The sequence below is a fragment of the Lissotriton helveticus genome, chromosome 7 (assembly GCF_964261635.1).
Source record: "Lissotriton helveticus chromosome 7, aLisHel1.1, whole genome shotgun sequence".
Classification (NCBI taxonomy): Eukaryota; Metazoa; Chordata; class Amphibia; order Caudata; family Salamandridae; genus Lissotriton; species Lissotriton helveticus.
Genome location: NC_136068.1, coordinates 1,670,784,890 through 1,670,802,320, shown reverse-complemented (window position 1 = coordinate 1,670,802,320; position 17,431 = coordinate 1,670,784,890). Strand labels below are relative to the sequence as shown.

The 17,431-nt window shown below is 39.1% G+C and overlaps 1 pseudogene; it reads right to left on the bottom strand.

Annotated features, from left to right (window-relative positions):
• Positions 1-938: 938 nt before the first annotated feature.
• LOC144769617 (uncharacterized) lies at positions 939-3,533 on the bottom strand (annotated as a pseudogene).
• Between the last annotated feature and the right edge of the window lie 13,898 nt (positions 3,534-17,431).

Genomic DNA, 17,431 nt, shown 5'->3' with positions numbered 1-17,431 from the left:
TTCTTATTTTTCACCTTTTTCATCTTCCACTCAATCAACATATCATCCACACATACACAAACCTACTTGCTGCCTTTCTTCGCTGTGGTTACCAAAGTGATTCATCCGGCAGAGGCAGGAGTCCTATCACCGAGTCCTGCATGTCCCCTTGCTATGACAAAGCACGGCAGACAACTACTCCACTGCACTCCGCATGGGGCGTGGAGATCCTACAAGTACAGCACTTGGTTGTCCTTTTCATAATACATGTGCTCCTTCTATTAATTTACAGAGGTGAAGCTGAGGACATTTAACACCAGATTTTTTCAGCTAATAAAATCACCCCAAGGAATCAGGACTTGCTCCCTCCCCCACATTTGCGCATATTGCCATTATCAAAAAATACTGTTTAGTGCTGAGCTGAAAACTGCAAGCTATGGTAGGACAAAATATGTTGCTGGTCTCAAAATTCCTTAGATTTATGCAATGGCGCAGTCCGAACATGTGCAGTCTTCTGCAAAGAAACCCTTTAAAATGCCCTTCAAATTAAGCGCTGGATATCTTCATGTTCATATTCCGAAAACCAAAACTGCTTGGATTGTTTTTTTGGGTAGTGTCCTGTAAAACCTGTACTGCAAATATTGCATATGCCAAAGGAAAACTGAGGGTAATAACTTTTTAACTGCAATATAGCTGTGTAGGCTTGAAATAAACCACTTTAATACAGAAACATCTCAGCCAGGCTACAAAAAAGTGCAGCCATATATTACATAAGTCCCAACAAAAACAAAAGTACTTAACGATCGGATTGGCAGGCTGGGTCCATCAATATAGTATATTGTGATTGGGGAATTATGATCATGTGACCACACAGTCTATCACAAAATGAAACTGCATCAAGGCGACGTCTTTTAAAGGGGTCTGGCTTTGAACCTTATGTATTTTTTCTCCATCTGCTATTATCTTCTTGCCTGACACACTTCAATCTTTTTCTTCAACTCATTCCGCTCCGCTGTGGTAAAGAAGATACACAATGAAAAACCTTGTTTTGAAGGAAACATGACACTTGCTGAGCATGTTGAAGTTTTCAATGAGGATATCCATTATATGAGATCCCACGGAGCGTACCAGCATATTTAAGTGCATAAGGAATGTGTATATTAGATCACATATACGGCGAACCATTAAGCGACCACGCATGCAGAGCAGTTTGTTTTTGTACGCACAGTTCGTCAGCAAGTTTTTGGGTGAACTGGTATACTAAGTCATTCCTCGGAGTAAGGGCCCATGTATTTTTCCAAAAAGCCAAAATGATACTTAGAACAGATGCTGGTGGTTTAGGGTCAAATAACAATTTTTGGGCAAAGGCTCGGACGATGAGAATCAGCTCTGCCTCATTGGGCATCACAGAAAAAGGCTGATGAAGATTAACATGGGTCTGCATCCGAAGCTCTTCCAGGATGGGAAATGCTATATCCATTACACTCCTTTGAAAGTCTAGATTTGGTTCAGGATAAGCAATAGGTCCCAACTGCCCCTTCGGCCCTAAAACAGGACTGCTGCACCAAGTCTGGATGAGTGTACTCCAACACTTATGGAATTCTAACAATGCTGGGTTGACATACAGGATTCTGAGTATCAGCTTTATCAGAACCCCCCTCTTCAGTACATTTCCTTTTAGTGATGTCCACTCCTCTTGGTCAGTGAGGTATTTGCCAGATGGACAGCACTCCATTCGAAACATCTTCAAATAAAGGGCAAAGTCAGCAACTGACAACTTAACATTCATTGTGCAAGAGGCACATTTTAACTGTACCAGTGAATGGGCAGCTTCTGGAAAATTTCCATATTTACACATATGGAACGGGATTTTCTCTCAAACGTTGTAACGGCAACATATCATTGCATCGCACAGCTTCTAGGTAACGCACCAAATGTTTGTAATTTCCCTCATCTTCCAATTTCTGCACCCGTGCCTGGATAACAGATATAGCTTCACAAAGAAACTCCTTTTTTCCTTTCCTGGTTCAGTGACCAGTGATTTTTTGCCCCAATAATATTGTGATTAAAAATAAGTCATCCCATGGCAGGACATTCAGGCAATTACTGAAGCAGTAGCAGTGAGGAGGTAGAGGAAGGGACTGGAAAAAACAAATACATTTGTCACACAGAGTATCAGGAAAAACAGACAGCACTAACATCTTCTGGAGGTTTGCAAAAATCCTTCGAAGTAAAATAGACGTAGCACTTCTTAAACTGGAAGATGGGTCTCCAACTTGATGAGCTAGTGGTGGTTCCTTGTGAAACACGAGCTCTTTCATGATTCCTAGGAGAATGACAGCAGCACTCTTTGGCTTCTCTTTTTCTGCCTTTTTCAGAAACTCTTCCACCTTTTTGTAGACTTCTGAGCAGCTGTTTATTATGATTTCTGTGTGATACAGGGTGCATGAAGGGCTTGGAACAGAACTTCTCATAAGACCGCGATGACACACACACGTGCAAGGGAAGAACTAATCTTGTGCCATTCTTGTTCCCATAAGATACTTGTTGTATTCTATAGTGAGCTCGTGCACAAATGTCAGTAGAAGAAATCCTACTTGTCGCAGATAAGCATCTATCTCTGTGAGGTCCAAGTCGAATATGGTAAGAATGCCAGCTAAGGCAGCATCGCGCTGACTTTTCCAGAACATGCTCTTGTTGTGTGCGTTGCAATGGCAAATGAAAACAGTTGTCCAATAGGGACACTGCAAAGCCGGTTTATCACAGAGGTAGCAGTAGCACTGATCACATACATTGGCATTGTTCTTAAGTGGAGCACTTGTGTCATGTTCTGTCTGCACAAATAGATGTGCCGTACAGTCGTAGCGTGCATGTGGCATCACATTCCCACTCCTAGTGAAAGTAATGGCTAGTTCTTCATCCAACACCACTTCTTCAGAACGCTTCTCCTCCAGCATAGATTTTTCATAGGATTCCTCTATTATTAGTACCGAATGTCCAAGGCCAAGTGTGCAGTCTGCTTCATTGTCGTCACTAATAACGATCACACTCTCCTGCGTACTGACTGAAATTGGTCTGAAGCGGTCTCCAACAAGAGCTTCTGCAGCTATGTTTTCACCTACGGCACTCTCATCAGCAGCTTTAGAGCACATGGGAATCTAATTTTCAGAGTTCGTAGGAGCTCCCGCAGTTGTGCCACCCTCTTTGCAGTTCTTAGCAGGAGCTCCCGCAGTTGTGCCACCCTCTTCGCAGTTCTTAGGAGGAGATTCCACAGTTGTGCTACCCTCTCTACAGTTCTCGGCAAGTGAGTCAATAGTTGTAGTACTCTCGGAAGAGTCCTTGGCAGGAGCTTCCACACTTATGAACCTTTCTTCAGGGTCCTCAGCAGGATCTTCTGCTGCTATACCACTCTCTTTTAAAACATAAACAGGAATTCCGACATCCGTGTCACTTACTTCAGGTGCTGCTACCTTTTTGGTACCAGCAGGGAGAGCAGCCCTAGTCAGGGAGCAGGGAGCAGCAGGGAGAGCAGGGAGAGCAGCCCTAGTCTTCATTTTTGCTGCAGGAAGCTCCTAACTCCCGCCGGGGACTCTTAAAAAATCCTATCACAGAGTCTGCATTGATTTCCACTATGATGGTGGTTACCAACTATTCTTCAATTTCATATTCTGATTCAACCTCGAGACCCTTTATTGAGCCTTTTTGATGTAGCTACTATCCCGCCCAAACGCAGTTAAAAATTTGCACACTTGCTACCATCCTTGGCTAGGGTTATCAATTATTCTTGAATTTCATGAACTTCTTTTATATCAGTTATAGGTTTAGTACAATAACAAAATTCGTCTTGCAAGTCCAAAAGAACACTGAATGACAGTCTACACTACAGACAACACAGGTCACAATTTGAACTATTATGTCCCTGAAACATACATATTTTGACAATACATTCCATACATGTTCTATCTTTCATTTCAATCGTGATTACAGATGATACAGTCCACCATTAAATGTACACTGTGGACACCCTGATTCACAACTTCAATTCAGCTTTCCTTCTACATTAAGGACACCATTGAATCTACCCTTGCTTTCCTTAACGTAGAGACAATTGTACTCTGTCCTCAGATTATGTTAACTGTACAAAATAGCATTCATCAATATTTGTATCAATTAGTACCTTTGATCTACAATACAGACAGCGGGGTTCACAACTTTATTTCAGCTTTCAATGTAAATTTCCCTTCACTATGTGTCCTGAGAAGTGCTTTCAATCAATTCTCTGCTCAGCACAGTTCACAACTAGATACCAAGAGCGCTAGCACTGCAGAAAACATTCAATACAATCTTGATTTACTTAAAACACAGACAATTGGTGTAGAAAATGTACAGGATGAACATTTAGTTATTATTGTCAATGGCGTTCCTACTAAGACTAAGAAAATCTGGCAACAATTAGTGGATATTAGGAAAGTGAAAAAGGCAAAGTTCTATCTGCTATAAAAAAAATAATATTACAAAAATGTGTATGTGGGAAAAGAATAATTAACTGTAGAAGATACTGACTTCCCACCTGGACAAATTGAAAAACTGAATGTTTGTTTCCATAACTGAAGAAATCTACGAACATTACAGTATTCATCCACTTCATTCTAAAGAAGTGATGGGGAATACTATAGAGTTATTCCAAATGAAAGAAGCACAGGGAAGTCCCATTACTGTATGGGAAAAAAGCTTGGAAGATCGTTGTTTACCTCAGTTCCTTCCCACACAAAAAAGAGGACGATATGATAACCAACCTGTGCAGATTCCTGTATCTGAATACCGGAAGTTAATATTATATGCAGAAAATCCAAGATTTCAACAATGTATTCCATATTTGTTCCATCTTTTGTTTGAGAGTGATTTGTCTGGACCTCTTATGCAGAAATTGGAAACAAGTGTACATCTGAAAAATGTTGCATAAAGTACAGCAGAAAGATAATATTTTGGAATCTCACCTCATTAATCTCATGGCATGTCAGCGTTGTAGTAATGAGTACTGGTACCGTCATCATGGAGAACTAAAATGTATGCTAAGGAACTTAGAAATTCCTACATAGTACCTTACTCTAAGCTCTGCTGACTATGCTTGGGATGATTTACTTCAATTTCTTGATTACACAAATTCTTATGATCATACTCAAAGTCATCTAATGCTTCCACAAAATCAGCATCTAAAGTTTAGTTTAGAAAATCACAGCTGATATCTACAGCATTTATATCTTCCTCTTCATTCTCCCTACTTATAAATATTATGTTTAGCTCTTCTATGACACTGTTACTAATGTCGAAACCGTCTTTCAAATTTTGTTGATTTTCCATACTGAATTTCTTATGTTGTAGGTCCTTGTACAAAAACATAAACACTTAATTTTATCTTCACTGTAACATCAGCATATGTGGTGATTCATATGAAATATCTTACAATCAAAGCAACAATATTTTCTACATGAGTGTATATTATTTTCAAAATATTCTAAAATTAAATACAATAAATACAGTGTCACTCTGCATTGTGTCAAGTGCTTTATGTATTTGTTTATACTACCTACTGTTTTACAAACTTAACACAATGACAACAGCATTGCCTTAGTTTGACTCACCCCATTACGTTCTCAATTAGGGTTGAGGGAGGCAAAGGAAAGGAGTAAACTACATGTCTACAAATGTACTCCTATATTTAGAACACTGGATGAAGCACTGAATAAATAAAGTTAGATACAAAAGAACATACACAAAAAAAGGCTGCATAAAAGATACACAAAGGAAAGCAACACAAATAGGTTACCGAATCTTGAACACAAACTGGTAAGTCACCGAAGAACAAAAAGGCTAAGAACACTGCAACGGACGCTACGCTGTGGAACTCATTGTGAAGAAAGGTAGAAACATACCATAAATAAAGAGGAATTCAAATAAAAAGTAAAAAAGATACATGGATGACAAAGTCACTGGAGTGGGACCGTGCAGAGAACACCAATGCCTCCCAGCTGGCTCCCCGCATCCTTCTCAGAGAGAACAGCTTACATGCTGCTCTCTCTAACGAAAAGCAATCTGCTTTCCTACTTGAAAGAGACAGTGGATTAACTTGCTCTCTCTTTGTAAACCCGGAATGCCCTCAGGATTGGATGGTTAGTGACCTGATAACTCTGGGCGTTAGTACATATAGAATGCAACCACAGACCGTATGGGAGTTAGATTTAGGCTTTATGATTATTAGGCAGAGTAGACACCAGACAACGTAAGTCTATGAGTTACTCCACTCATGTACCCCTTTGATTGTACTCTTAACCGTCCTCCGCATGAGTGCCGTCCTGACACTCCCCAACGGAGGGCACCGTGCTAAGCAGTGGCCGACAATGCCACTCGAACCATGAACAACTAGCCTGTTGTTCTTAAACCGTCCCCCGCAGTGATGCCGGTCCCAGAACCTTCCAACGTGGGGTACAGCAAGTCTTGGTTAGAAACACCAAAGACCGTGGAACACCGACTCTTTGTATTGTCTTGAGACTTTAGGTCTATTAGTCAGTGAATGGCCCCCTCTGGGGCTTGGCTTGCCAGGATACGCAAAATGAGCTTCTGCTCCACTCAGTCTTTCTCTCTCCAGGGCTTCGGATCTCGGACTACTGTTCCGAGCATTTGCACGTTTAAATCTTGTCCTCTCCGGGGCTTGGTGCGTGTGAACGCGCGATGGCGCCTTTCCTGAACTTGGTCTTGCCCTCTCTGGGGCTCGGGATGCAAGTAGACGAGAAAGTCTGACTCTTGCCCTCTCCGGGACGTGGCGTGCAAGCAGCACGAGTCAGAAACAAAGGCGGTGCGTGCGGGTCAGCTGTCAGCTACAACACAGCGAAAAGGAACGTGAGTCCCTTACCTTGCTTCCTTCCAGCGTCTTCCAGTATTTCACTCGTACTCGTCAATAACCGATGCGATTTCTCAGCGCCGCCATAGCTAAATAGGCCACGAAAGTTCGCGCATGCGCGGCGCACCTTCTCACGGGGTTGGCAGGTTCCTCAGATGCCGCTGGGATGTGTAGTCTTTCGTTCCGAACGGCGCTCCGTTCTGTCCCTTGCCGCTGATCTTGCCTGCTCACTTCGCTGGTCATGACACTCTTTCAAATAGTAAACCATTTTGCTGTGCTAAAGTGGGAGCCGCAGCGCACCCACCCTACCATAGCAAACAGCAGTGTCCCGGGGATAGGCACCCCGAGACACGGCAAGAGCCGGCCCTGTGAAATGATGGTCCCCAGGGCCATCAAGGGTTTCAGTGAGGAGGCTGCGCGACGCGACCCCCTCCCAACATTAAAAAGTACCGAGAAGTGGAAGTCCCCGGAGCTGGGAAATCCATGCCATCAAGGACCCCCCTATTTTATTTAAATATTACTGCCCCAGGAAGGTGGCAGTCCCGAAGAATGTAGGAGAGCCGTCAGCCCCCCGTATACTTCAAAATAAACAATGGCTGCCTACACTTCCTGGTTTGCAGTGCTGACAGACAGTTGACAACCAATCAGCATGCAGCTCGTGCTCGTAATTGTACAGAATTCCATACGCGTACGCAGCAAATTATAATTTTTTTTAAAGTGTGTATATATATATATATATATATATTACCTACTGGCGGTCGCCAGTAGGTAGTTATAGTTAGGACCTAGTTTCCATAGGAAATCCGCAACATTCTATTGGGAATAACTTTGGCCCTGGTGGACGAATGTTTGCGAATTTCTCAAAGAAGATGGCTAGGTCCGCTGCGCTCATTCTGTGAAAGTTTTGGGGGGAATCATGAAGTGGGGGCTGAGATAAAAGGGGGTCCCAAAACGTGTTTTTCCCATGTTATTTTCCATAGGACGTTTAGACACGGCTACAGCTCGAACAGCTGAATGGATTTATAAGAAATTTGGTAGAAAGGTAGAGTGTTGGTCGCAGATCACGCTTTTCTTTAAATGGTGTAAATCTGTTCAGTAGTTGCTGAGAAAATTAAAGTTGAAATCAGTTATATATCTGTAGGCGCGCCTATGCGGGTGTGCGCGAGAGGCATTGTGTTTTGCTGTTTAACGTCTGTCAACATTCGATTCGGAGGAAATCAGGAAGTGTTGTCCGCCATTTTGTTAGTGCAAGTGAATATATAATACAGAACAAAGGGTTAGTACATGGAAAGGGGAGAAGGTAGAGATTGTCTGGCCTGGTAGGTTTTCTCAGGGGGTGCAGTATGGACCCTGAACGCGAAAAGATAAATTTTTTTTTGTGAAAAAAGTTGCGGGGTGCGCGCACCCGGTCGCGCACCCCTATTTACAAGACTGTGAAAAACTATAGTGGAGAGAATGCAAAGGGAGCAGGGTGGAGACTGTTTGATTTCGTAGGTTTCTTGAGGGGTTTATTAAGGATGCCGAAAGTCTAAAAGTAACTTTTTTTTGCAAAAAAGTTACGTGGTGCGCGCACCCGGTCGCACACGGCGAACAAAAAACATAAAGAAAGATGGAGATAAATTACAAGTTTGAGTGTTTAGATCTAAGGTGGCTCTTAAAAGAGCCCTTGTGTTAATTGAGTTTTTTCTGCACTTATAAGTACGTTCCGATGCAGAGTCTCATGTTACAGAGGAAAATTCTATTTCCCTCATCCGTGAAATGAACACCATCTCTCCGATAGATGCCTTCCATGTTGAAACGCAGGTTGTTGTTGTATATAGAACCCATGTTATATTCTCTGAGGAAAGCAGAAACAGATTTATTTACATGTTTCCTTGCTTTCTCAATTTGTGGACAACGTTGATTGGACCAATTCCATTTTTGTATTTGGCATATATTTGAATACACCAAGACAGTTTGAGGAAAAAGTGAAATCAATTGACGAAAGGTGTCTTTTAGAAGCATTTCGAGACCTACCCCTGTTAATGTGCCTAGATCATTCCCACCACAGTGCACAATTATCAGGTTAGGTTCAGGGAGATGCATAAAGGTTTTCACCAATGGTATCAATTGGTTACATCTTAATCCTCTTTGGCCAATCCACGTAATTTGCACATTTGGTAAGTCAAGGTTAGAAATTCGTCTGTTTGCAGCATATTTTTCACTCCAGTGAATATAACTGTGTCCTACAAGCCAAACCTTCATTTCCAAGGCAGATGCAGTAGTACTCCGATGGGTTCTTGAAGTGGAATGGCAAGTAGATGGTGAAAGTCACGATAAAAAAGTGTATGAGGTGTCGTGTTGATGAAAATGATTGGTTGATCGTTATACCTCAAGATTGAAGACTACGTTGTATGTTACTGTTTTTTTAAAACGAAATGTTCTATTGGTTGTGGAAAAAAAGAAATGTAAAAAAACAGTGGATAGGCAGGTGTGTTTACAGGGAATTGCGCCTTATTGCTTTGATTTAGAACGTTGAGATATGAACTTTTGACCTGTGCCTTCAGCCAGGTGCAGAATGAGCTGTTACCATGGTAACAGCTAGAGAAGGCAGAGGGTGAAGGGTGACCGTTATGTGACTTTGAAAATATTGAAATATTGAAAGGATAACCAACTGAAATGTTAATTTGATTATGAAATTGTTCGGGAACAAATATGATTGGTTGGAGAGACATATATGAGTGTGTATTGACAGGAAATCTATGCCATTATTCTTTGGTTGCAGTGATAGAAGTATTATTGAGAGCTCCGTCAAACGGCTATCGTTTTGCTACTATTATTGTTCTACATCTTATAAAGCATTGGTAAAGGTGAGTGTATAACTGTTTGTTTTATGATGTACCGTTAAATGTGGTTTGATCACTATATTTGATTATTTGACTTACAGTGTCTAAGCAACCACATTTTTGACTTTGTTACGGTTTTATATGTTTTCAACTACTGTTCCATTTTATTACATCACTGTTTTTAAACATTGTTTCTTTGTAATTATTAGTTTAAAATTACGATTAATAAATTTGATTAAGGTTAGTGGACTTCAGTCATGTTTTTATGCTATCCACTACTGTTAGGTCTATGAATTAAATGTCAGTTAGAGACGGATCTGCAACGAAATTGGGGGGGGGGACGAAAAAAAATGATTTTTTCTAGGGGGACATGAACGTGTAATCAGTAGGTAGAGTAAAGCTGGAGGGGCTCTTAGAATGGGTAAAACAAGTGCAAGGCCTAATTAACATTCAAATGGTTCTTTATAGAGATGTGAAACGTTCAGGTGCGGCTCTGTGTGTATCTGGGATGTATGTTATCTTTGGCTTCCTCAGCAGACGTGAGTGAGGGGGGGAGGGGGTGAAGTTGTGTGCAGTTAATAGGGGTTGTGCGCCGTTTTTTCACTTTCTTTGAAGTGTGAATTATAGTTTTGAATGGATTTGTGGTATACTGAATAAACGGAATATAAAATGTAATAAAATATACAGAAATTAATTGAGATTTGGGAGCGTTTGCACATAATTTGTAAAGTTGGTTACAGATCAAAAAAAGGAATTAGCAGAGACACAGATAATGCAGGTAGAGAGAGAAATGGTAGATTATATGTGATATCATCGACAAAAAGTGGGAATGCTTTAGGTATTTTAAACTTTAAGTTTGAGGAGAAAATTACAATGTGGTTTGTGGCCGAGGGATGCACTGGTGGGGTTGGGGTGAGAAGGAGAGGTGTCCCAGTACAATCAAATGAAAAATTGTGACCAGGAGGTTGTACACAGGTTCGTGGAGTAAATTGATGTAGAAGACCGAATATATATAGAGATTTCTGTGTTCCGCCGTTTGACTGTATTTTCATCTCACTCCTGCTTTCCGTATCAGTTGCTTTGTGTTATCTTAGTGTGTGTATGTGTGTGTGAGTGCGTTCAGTCTGGGCTGAGGAAGTTTGTTCTACAGGCAGACACAGATAGTCGCATCAGAGTACTTGGCAGGTTTCGAAAATATTATTTATATAATTGAGATGGTTTTTGGAAGCATTAGTCAGTCTATGTCGAGTTTCAGAATTAACGCTCGGTCGGCACCACAGAGCTGAGGGTTTGTTGTGTTTCACTTCTTAGTCCCTTTGGTTTTTCACTTTGTTGTCTAATGGCTGGCAAAGAAGTGTTTGTTATAGTGGAGATGAAAGGGTGATAAGTAGTGAAATACGACATAGCGTGTGCTCTGTGGAAGCGGGGGAGCAGTGATTAACAGTCTGAGTGAACCACAACTGCTTCGTTACAGTAATAAATAATTTTTTTGCCAGAGGTACGATTGATGCTATGTTTCACAACCCGCAAAGAAAGGCTTGACTGACCGCCGCAGGCCAGCGGGTTGAACTATGAATAATTCAGGTTGACAAAAGAAAACATGAATTGAGTACAGCTGAGATTACGTCAAACACATGAATACAGTTTTAGTATACATTATTTCAGTTGTGAATATGGGTTAAAAGAGGGAACGTATATATTTGAAATATTTATTCACTGATGCAGTGCTTTGAAGCGAAGTTTTTTATCTAATACAAGTAAAGATATTATAAAGAAAGTAGTGGGCATAGTTACTAGTCCATACAACACAAATGATGGAAATGTAGTATGAAGCAAAATGAATAACGTTTAAAAAACATATTGTACAGCCCCGCAATCAAATATATTAAATTATATTGCATGCAAGAAGGTGTCTTTTGATTTTAAGTTCAGTAATCATATATGAAAATGCTAGTGGTTAAACATCACCTCATTAACAATTAGTTTTCTGCATACGAAGCACTAACAAGCTTGTTGTATGGTATTGTGAAAGGAAATGAAAAACGCGCCAAAAGCGAGAACTTGGCTGGAGGTGCATGTATGTTATCTGCAGGGACGTTCGAAAATCAGTACTCAAAACAACTACTGTATTGAGATAATTTTTTTAAAGGTTTCAGTACTCGATGTGACATACAGGTTGATAAGCAAGGGTAATATCAGTGTAATCATATACTTTTCAGTTATGAATCAAAAATCTTTCAATAGGCATAAAACAAAAACAGCACATATGTGTGTAAGGCGGAAATTGGAGTAGAAAGGGAAAATGGTGATAAACGATATAAAAAGTCATTGTAACTATACACATTTATCAGGGCACATTTAACCATATTTTACGCAGTCTTGCTTCGAGAATATTTCAAATCAGATAAGATAACATAAGCTAGTGATTTGTTGAAATTAGAGCATCATGAAATGTTTTGAACAAAATCGAGTAGGTGTGGAAAAAAAATAACTCCACATAAAATAAAAAAAATCTCACCAGCAGGAAATTGCAATGTCCAATGTTAGTAAAGCCAATAGGTCTGTTGATATAAAACATAAAAATAAAAAAATATTAAGAAAAATAAGGAAGGGAAAAAACAGTCAAGATATCAATGGCTTGCATAAAAGTCATCCTTCCATTGAATAGGCAAAGTAAGTGGCAACCGCTTCTAAAAGGAAGTCATTGTTATCGTCCGAAAACAAGTCAGCCATGCAATTGAAAAGAGGAAATGAACATACATGGTCATTAATTACCGGAGCCTCTAGTACCATCAGAGGACAACTCGGTGAATTTTCAATGTAGCTGTGTGCCAAGAAATCTTGTGCCGTTGCGAATATATTCCAATGACCCAGAACTCCATGTATCGCTGCAAAGGCCATAATCCCTCCGTCGGAACAAAGCTGTTCATGATCAAGTAACGGATTCATGAGATGATTGTAATTCAATTCAGGAGGTACTGAGTTGCAGAGACATAAGTCCAGGGCCCACATGAAATCACAGCTCAGGCAATGAAATACAGGCTGCACACAGGTGAAATAGGAAAATCGAAATGATAATCCATATGATGCACTCAATGTCGCGAGGGGTAGGATGCCATAGTACTCAAGCATCTTGTGGCGAAACAGTTCTAAGTGCTCCAGCTCGTTTGCGAAGACAGGACGGACCTCCATTTTGTAATAAAGAAAATAGGAATACAAAAGTAGCAGCTGCTGGTAGTAGATGAGGAAGTTCAGAAACATAGATCAGAGAGTATGGAGTGAAGAGTAGCAGAATGCCTTTACATAATTTGGTGCAAACAAATCACCAAACCATTGGTTAGTAGTTGCAAAAAAAATAGCCCAGCTGGAAAGTGGAGAAGCGTTAAAGATTATGAGAGTCACCTCAGAAAATTGTAAAGGAAGGTCACTATTTAATAAGGTATGCAGTTTTCTGCGAGTGTTAGCTAAGTGAATGAGATATGTTTGTGAACAGATGCTCGGGTAGCTTGATTTTGTGACAATAAGGCTGTTGTTCAAGTCTGGGGATCGAACTTTCAGTTCAAGGCCGGATTTCGCAGCCAGATGGAAACATCAAAGTTCTCATGCGGGGGTGGATAAACTACATTTTTACAGAGAGATATATGCAGAGTGACTATTATAGAGTAAGGCTTATTGTTTAAAAACTCAAAGTAATTCACATTGCTTGAAAATAAATAATCACTGCTGAGTATTAAGGTAAAATTCGGCATTATAGGAGGTACCGGTGTACCTTTGAAAACACATGCAACATAACAGCGCTTCCTGTTAAATAAGTCATGCAATTGGAAGTGCCTGGATGTGAACGATTATGTGCGGTATTGATATTTTTGACACTGTGTACTTATGAGTAGTGGAGAAGTGACGCAATGAGATGATGTTAGGTGAGTGTAGTGTAGTAACGGAACGGAAAACCTTTAAAGAGAGTTACATTTAGTGTGGAATACTTTTTAATTTTTAAGAAACTTAGGTATGAGAATATTGTTGTAGTGTCAGCGGGACTGTAAGTTGAAGTTTGATAAACATTATTGAGAGGAGTAAATTAAGGTTTATTTAACTTGTGCAGCTATTAATCTGTGTGGAAGGCAATAGTCCATAGTCTTGTAAATAGGGGTCCGCGATCGAGTGCGCGCACCCTGCAAATTTTCTCACAAAAAAAAAATGGTCTTTTCGCGTTCAGGGTCTATACTGCACCCCCTGAGAAAACCTACCCGGTTAGATAATCTGTACCTTCTCCCCTTTCCATGTTCTAACCCTTTGTTCAGTAGAATATATTCACTCGCACTAACAAAATGGCGGTCAACACTTCCTGATTTCCTCCGATTCGAATGTTAACAGACGTTAAATAGCAAATCACAATTCCGCAAACTGTAAATTTTTGCAATTTTGAAAAATAGGCAAAATTACAAAACTTAAAGACCTGAAACTATCTTCAAGTCTCCTCTCCGTTTGCACCATTAAATTTTATTTACAAACCACGTAGTCGTCAGTCTTGTAAATAGGGGTGCGCGATCGAGTGCGCGCACCCTGTAACTTTTTTCAGAGAAAAAAAATGTTGCTTTCGCATTCAGGGTGTATACTGCACCTCCTGAGAAAACCTACCCGGTTAGATAATCTGTACCTTCTCCCCTTTCCATGTTCTAACCCTTTGTTCTGTAGAATATATTCACTCGCACTAACAAAATGGCGGTCAACACTTCCTCATTTCCTCCGATTCGAATGTTGGTAGACGTTAAGCAGCAAATCACAATTCCGCAAACTGTAAATTTTTGCAATTTTGAAAAAAAGTCAAAATTACAAAACTTAAAGTCCTGAAACTATCTTCATGTCTCCGCTCCCTTTGCACCATTAAATTTTATTTACAAACCACGTTTCCTTTTCATCACACACGATTGTTTCTCGGTTTTCCACATTCAATGCGTAGACACTTTTCCCTTTTCAGTCACTTATGCGGCTGTGCGTGAGCGGCATTGTGATTTGCTGATTAACGTCTGTAAAGATTCGATTCGGAGGAAATCAGGAAGTGTTGACCGCCATTTTGTTAAAAAACACCCTGCACATAATGTACATGTATTTAGGAAACAAATATACTAAGTAAGGTTGTGTAGCAGTGCATATCATAAATATTGCATGTAGTATCCTGGCAATGTGTGGTAGATTATACTGTAAATGATGATTGATTTTAAAAAATTGTGGGTGAAAAATTTGGTAATTAAATGTGTTTCACAAAGAAATATTAACTTAGGCTTTAGGATATATATTGGATAGAAAATTTGGGAATGTATCTGTTAGGCATGAAATTTGGCAGAATGGGTGTATGTTGTCTAATAAATATGTCTGTAATATGTTAACTAAAATGTAGTTGTTTATTTTTTTTTAAGAGTGTTTGGTGCTGAAAAGCAACAACCTGAAGTGAACGTGAGAGTATACAACAACCAAATTCTTTTTTACAGGTGAGTTGAAATTTTTTAAATGACAATTTATTTTTGTGCAGATTACCATATTAAGCAAGATTTTTAAGAATATTTGCACTGCTTCTCTTTTGCAGGAGGATTTTAATTTCTATTTTAAACATGTCTGTACCTGCTTGCAGTACATATGTATTTTGAAATACGGTACCATTGTTTGTTGGTACTATCTTTTTATGGGCCGGGTTCATGTGTTATTTTCTATGTAGTTTGGGTTCATCTATTCTTTGATTGCAAGAGTTTGCTGTTTACGTGGATTAATTTTTGCTAAGTCATCATTATCTCTCTAACTTATGCTGTATCATTTGTGTACAGTAATTTTTCTTGATTTATAGAGGTCTATTATGATATGGATGTTGGCGTGATGGCCATTTCTGATGCATTTCTGTGACTGTACTATCTATTTGCACTCTATTATATGCATTTGCACAGGTGTATTATGATGTGGTCAGTCGGAGGCCGTGGAGGGACTTACGGTGGGGCAGGGAGGGAGGGAGGGGGAGGTGTAGGGTGGAGAGATCTAAAATCTGGGATATAGATAATTGCAGGTAAGTATACAATTCAATTAATAAAACGAATGTTGTAGTGTACACAGCATTGTATTTTGCAATGCAGTGCGCACTACAAAATTCATTTCAATAATTAAATTATGTATTTGCTAGAAATTATCTATATCCAGGTTTTTAGGTCCCTCCACCCTACACCTCCTCCTCCTTGTCTCCCTGCCCCAACATAATTCCCTCCACGAGTCGCGGATGAATGTGGTTTCATATGGTTATGATGAAATGTTTTACATTAGATGAAATTTACATGTTGAGTATGCTGTTTAAAGGTAAAAGCAACAGCCTTTGTGGGAAGTAGCAATCTGTTTAGTGAATGTTTTAATTGGCATATTGTGAGTCACTCCTTCAGTTTGCATACAGTTTGAATCATAGTTTGTAGTGGTGAACTCAGAAAATAGATCCCTACAAATAAATTAGAAAGTGTATAAATAGTTCTACAGCACACAAATCCTGAAAACAAATTTCACACTGAAATGTGTTTTACAGCACAATTTCAATTAGAAAAATTAAAAGGAATAGCGTTAATGTGTAGGATCAAAGTGTCAGTTTCTTTCTAAAATAAAGAGGAAGGTGCTATCTTAATCTATGTAGTTAATGTCTTAAAAAGTATGAAAATGTATATAGTTTAAAGATTAGTCAAGGTAATTTTTGGTTATCTAATCATAAGAAAGATATAATTTAGTCTTTATATTTTCTTAAAAGGACACAGAAGATAGAAAAGAAGAAGTAAAATGGAACAATCTTCAGAAAATATAAATGTCCATTTTGAAATGGCAACTGAACTTATTGAAGAATTATTACAAGGAATATTTGAAGACGAAAATGGAACAGAAAATGAGGACTTTTGGGACTGCAGTTTTGATAGTTCATACTTAGAAATGGTGGAAGGGGAAGAAGAAGAGAATTTGCAAGAAGAAAATAATATTAATGAAGTATCTGATGAAATGATGCTACATGTGCTTCTGGAATACGAATTAATAAATCAATAAAATTATTTTAGTTAAAAAAAAAACTTGAAAACATGATTGTTGTACTATTCATTGGTATTCTCATTTTTGAGAATGATAGTAAAAGTTTTGATGAGGTGTGTAACAGATTAAAGTAAAAAAAAATAAAAGCATTAGGAACACCTACAATGCTTGAAAATTAGTATAGTACTTATATGCCTGAAAAATTACATTCATAAAATACATGTATAATGATAACACAGGTATGGAGTGTCATAAATTTAGAAACAATATTCACTATAGGATTTCCTACTCTGACCAGAGACTGTTTCTTTGTCTTTATTGTAGTTATAAAATCAAGCAGTGGTTATTATTTGTAATTTATATGGTAGTAGGGGTCTATAATATTTTTTAACTTTTTTCCAAACAGATTGTCATTTATATCACAAACATCAATCACTATGCCGACCAGAAATGAAAAAAGAAAGCTGTATAAAAAGACATACCATTTGAAGAGGAAAGAAGCACAAGATTTATCTAATCAACAAAGGACGGAGAAAAACAAGAGTGCTCCTGGTAAGAGCAGCAAGAATGTTTTGAAAAAATTGTGTCAAAGAAAAACTCAATTGGATAATGTTGAAAAGGAAAAACAGTTTTCAGTATCTACAAGGAGAAATGGAAGAGAAAAGAAAATTGTGTCTGAAATCAGTGGTGA